This window comes from Ovis canadensis, chromosome 23, assembly GCF_042477335.2.
Source record: "Ovis canadensis isolate MfBH-ARS-UI-01 breed Bighorn chromosome 23, ARS-UI_OviCan_v2, whole genome shotgun sequence".
NCBI classification, from domain to species: Eukaryota; Metazoa; Chordata; class Mammalia; order Artiodactyla; family Bovidae; genus Ovis; species Ovis canadensis.
The window spans coordinates 26,067,497-26,073,222 of NC_091267.1; positions in this window are offsets into that span (position 1 = coordinate 26,067,497).

The window sequence follows — 5,726 nt, forward strand, 5'->3', positions numbered from 1 at the left end:
ATGTAAGAATTAAAGATTTTAAAATTTAAAAAATAAAAAACTAAAACCAAAAAAAAAAAAAAGAAAAAAAAATAAATACAGTTTTTATCACCCTTAAAAAAAAAAATGTAATAGGAAAAGCAGATTTATTTATGTAGCAGATGTGCTTAACTTGCTCTTGACTCTGGCCACTATTAATTAAATGATCATTAGGAATTTATCATTTTGCTTAATTGCCTAATTGGCAAGGTTGGAAATAATGATAAGTCATGGGCTGTTTTGAACATAAGCTTTCTTAAAGTAGCTTTTTTCTTGGTAACTGTCTGTACTAACCACTATTTTGTGAATCATACATATGGCACACTTGATAAATATTTTTTTAGTTGAAAAATGAATAAATGTTATTTTTATGTATAGCCTCTAGTCAAATATTGCTAATGTAACATCTTATAAAATGCTGAGATATATTCTATTTATGAATACTTGACTCATGTCATTGATTTGATATTGACTTTTCAATGTCAAAGGAGAAAAGGAAATCAGAGTATAAATTGTCATATGCATCTTTTATTTGTTAAATGAATCATTAAAATTCCCATTGGCTTATGAAAAAAAAAAAAAAAAAAAGACCTTCTATAACTAACACCAAAAAAAGATATCCTTTTAATGTAGGGGACTGGAATGCAAAAGTAAGAAGTCAAGAGATACCTGGAGTAACAGGCAAATTTGGCCCTGGAATACAAAATGAAGCAGGGCAAAGGCTAAAAGAATTTTGCCAAGAGAACAAACTGGTCATAGCAAACTCCCTCTTCCAACAAAATAAGAGACTACTCTATACGTAGACATCACCAGGTAGTCAATATCAAAATCAGATTGATTCTGTTCTTTGCAGCTGAAGATGGAGAAGGTATGGATGAAGATACAACCAGCAAAAAAAAAAAAAAAAAAAAAGAGACCAGGAGCTGACTGTGGCTCAGATCATGAAATCCTTATTGCAAAATTCAGACTTAAATTGATAAAGGTAGGAAAATCCACTAAGCCATTTGGGTATAACCTAAATCAAATCCCTTATGAATATACAATGGAAGTGACAATTTGATTCAAGGGATTAGATCTGATAGAAAGAATGCTTGAAGAACTATGGACAAATGTTCACAACAGTGTACAGGAGGCAGTGATCAAAACCATCCCCTAAAATAAGAAATGCAAAAAGGCAAAAGGTTGTCCCAGGATACCTTACAAACAGCTGAGAAAAGAAGAGAAACAAAAGGCAAAGGATAAAAAGAAAGATATATCCACCTGAATGCAGAACTGGAAAGGATAGCAAGGAGAGATGAGAAAGCCTTCTTGAGTGAACAATGCAAACAGAGGAAGATAATAGAATGGGAAAGACTAGAAATCTCTTATGAAAACACCAAAGGAATATTTCATGCAAAGATAGATGCAATAAAGGACAAAAATGATTTGGACCTAACAGAAGCAGAAGATATTAAGAGGTGGGAGAAATACATAGAATTACACAAAAACTCTTAATGACCTGGATAACCACCATAGTGTGACCATTCCTAGAGCCAAACATCCTGGAGTGTGAAGTCAAGTGGGCCTTAGGAAGCACTGCTATGATCAAAGCAAGTGGAGGTGATGGAATTCCAGCTGAGCTATTTCAAATCCTAAAAGATGATGATGTGAAAGTGAAGCACTCAATATGCTAGCAAATTTGGAAAACTCAGCAGTGGCCACAAGACTGGAAAACTCAGTTTTCATTCCAGTCCCAAAGAATGTTCAAACTACCACACAATGATACTCACTTCACATGCTAGCAAGGTAATTCTCAAAATTCTTCAAGCTAGACTTCAACAGCATGTGAACCAAAAACTTCCAGACGTAAAAGCTGGATTTAAGAAAAGCAGAGGAAGCAGAAATAAATTGCCAACATCCACTGGATCATAGAAAAAGCAAGGGAATTCAAGAAAAACAAACAAACAAAAAAAACACATCTTTTGCACATCATTAAAGACTTTGTGTGGATCAAAAATAACTGTGGAAAATTCTTAAAGAAATGGGAATGTTAGACCACCTTACCTGTTTCCTAAGAAACCTATATGCAGTTCAAGAAACAACAGTTAGAACTGATCACAGAACAACAGATTGGCTCCAAATTGGGAAAGGAGTAAGTCTAGGCTGTGTATTGTCATCCTGCATATTTAGCTTCTATGCAGAGTACATTGTGTGAAATGTCAGGCTGGATGAAGCACAAGCTTTAGTGAAGATTGCTGAGAGAAATATCAATAACCTCAAGTATGAAGATGACATCCGAAAATGAAAAGGAAGGAAAGAGCCTCTTGATGAATGTGAAAGAGAAGAGTGAAAAAGCTGGCTTAACACTCAACATTCGAAAACTAAGATTATGGCATCTGGTCCCATCACTTCATGGCAAATAGAAAGGGAAAAATGGAAAAAGTGACCCCACAATCACTGTGGATGGTGACTGCAGCCTTGAAATTAAAAGATGCTTGTTCCTTGAAAGAAAAGGTATAACACACCTAGACAGCATATTAAAAAGCAGAGACATCACTTTGCTGACAAATGTCAGTATAGTCAAAGTTATGGTTTTTCAATTAGTCACATATGGATGTAAGAGTTGGACCATAAAGAAGGCTGAGTGAGTGAGTGAAAGTTGCTCAGTCATGCCTGACTCTTTGCAAACCCGTGAACTGTAGCCTGCCAGGCTCCTCTGTCCATAGAATTCTCCAGGCAAGATTACTGGAGTGGGTTGCCATTTCCTTCTCCGAAAGAAGGCTGAGAACTAATGAACTGATACTTTTGAAATGTGGTATTGGAGAAGACTCTTGAGAGTCCCTTGAAATGCAAGGAGATTAAACCAGTCAATCCTTAAGGAAATCAATCATGAATATTCATTAGAAGGACTGATTCTGAAGCTGAAGCTCCAAAGCTTTGCCACCTGATGCAGAGATCCGTCTTATTGGAAAAGACCCTGATGCTGGAAAGGTTGAAGGCAGGAGGAGAATGGGACAACAGAGGATGGGATGTTTGGGTGGCATCACCCATTCAGTCAATATGAATTTGGGTGAACTCTAGAGGTAGTGAAGGACAGGGAGGCCTGATGTGCTGCAGTCCATGGGGTTGCAAAGATTCAGACACAACTGAGTGACTGAACAACAACATAACAGATTAACATAATAAATAGATTCAGTTGAATAGCAAATGGACTCAGCCATACATATGCATGTATCCATTCTCTCGCAAACTCCCCTGCCATCTTGGCTGCCACATAACATTGAGCAGAGTTCCATGTGCTATACAGTATGGCCTAGTTGGTTATCTATTTTAAATATAGCAGTGTACATGTCCATTCCAAACTTATTAACTATCCCTTCCCCCAATCCAACGCCCTGGCCACCATAAGCTCATTCTAGAAGTCTGTGAGTCTTTTTCTCTTTTGTAAGTTCATTTGTATCATTACTTTTTAGATTCTACATATAAGTGATGTCATATCATATTTCTTCCTCTCTGTCTGACTTGACTTCTGTTCGTGTTACTGATTATTAATTGCCTGATTTGTAGGGTGGAATGGCAGCTTGCTTATATAGAGATGAGATCATTAAAAGAACACTCTCCAGTGAATTGTAATATAAATGGTCACTAATTTAAAAGTAAAATCCAAACAGGTTATTGAATCACTGATATGTGGAGACTCCATGTATTTCTTGACTGTAGTCTAAGCCACATTTTCCTCTAACAGGGCCTTGAGGATATCATGGGGTCATGACATTTCCATTTGCCTTTACAGCAGAATTTCTTATGCTCATTTTTTTGTGAATTGAGCTCCACCTTGAAGTAATTTGGCTCTTTATGTTTGAGCTTGAAGGCAGAGGAATACATTGGAAAGAATTTACATTCAATCAATGATTATTGCTTATACAAAATGGTAAGGTAAATATCTAATTGCAATTTAACTAAAAGATGCTGGAATCCTCCCAAATTCTCATACAGGTACAACTGGAGGAGAAATGAGTAAAGGTACACCCCAAAGGTACAACCTTAGGGTTTCTTTATAGAAATCAAATGAAAGATGTTAGAAAACATCTGGGGGTACCATTGCCTCTTCTTCCAATATCAACATCTTTAACACCCATATACATATGGCCACAGCTTTCTAGGAAATATGTAGCACATACATCACTCCAGATAGTATGTAACTTTAGCAAATATATGTTGCTGCAAGAGAGTAAATTCTATACACTCCTGTTGCTGAAAGCTTTTTATCAAAAAATTAATTGATTTGAGCATTGGATATTCAAATCAGTTATACTTTCCTTATTTGAATTCCAGAAAGCAGAGCCTTTCAGCCCACGGCTGTTTCAGGCAATACTACTTCTCTGCTTCTAAATTCAGAGGGGGGCCATATGCACTGCTTGAGGTTTTCTGGTAAGCACATACATTATTACTCTGCTACACCTTTGCTTAGCTAAGAGATAGCTAAACGAATTTTCAGATATTGAAGCTAGATAGCAGGAAAAACAAAACCAAATAAAATGAGGAAAATGTGCATTATTATTATTATCATTATTATTTAACTCATATTCTGCAACAATATATTAGATGCAGCCTCAGTATTTTGAACCATCCACCAAAGAGTGCTATCAGCTAAATAAGGATGGACTCATTTATTCTGTATTAAGAGAATAAGGACAAAAAACATTTATGCTGTATTAAGATTGCTGGGAGAAATATCAATAACTTCAGCTGTGCAGATGATGCCACCCTTATGGGCAAAAGTGAAGAGGAACTAAAGAGCCTCTTGGTGAAAGTGAAAGCAGAGTTAAAAAGCTGGCTTAAAGCTTAGCATTCAAAAAACAAAGATCATGGCATCTGGTCCCATCAGTTCATGGCAAACAGATGGGGAAACAATGGAAACCATGACAAACTTTATTTTCTTGGGCTCCAAAATCACTGTGGATGGTGAGTGCAGCCATGAAATTAAGACGATTGCTACTTGGAAGAAAAGCTCCATGACCAACCTAGACAGTATTAAAAAGCAGAGACATTACTTTTCTGACAAAGATCCATCTAGTCAAAGCTATGGTTTTTCCAGTAGAAATGTATGGATGTGAGAGTTGGAACATAAAGAAAGCTGAATGCCAAAGAATTGATGTTTTTGAATTGTGGTGTTGGAGAAGATTCTTAAGAATCCCCTGGACTGCAAGGAGATCAAACCAGTCCATCCTAAAGGAAATCATTCCTGAATATTCATTGGAAGGAATGATATTGAAGCTGAAGATCCAATACTTTGGCCACCTGATATGAAGAATTGACTCATTGGAAAAGACCCTGATGCTGGGAAAGATTGAAGGCAGGAGGAAAACAGGATGACAGAAGATGGGATAGTTGAATGGCATCTCCAATTTGATGGACATGAGTTTGAGCAAGTTCTAGGAGGTGGTGAAGCATTCTTTTCAGAAAAATTATTTGTGTTATAACTTTATGACTTTGGAAAACACACGAGCTTGAATCTTTGTTTTCAGAAACAAAGATTGTGCTTCTCTTACTGTGACCTATAATAGTTTGACAATTATGTCTTTATAAAAATTTATTGATTTATGGGGAGGGAGCTGGGAGGGGGGTTCAGGAGTGGGAGCTTATGTACACCCATGGTGGATTCATGTTGATGTATGGCAAAACCAATACAGTATTGTAAAGGAAAAAAATTTAAATTAATTTAAATT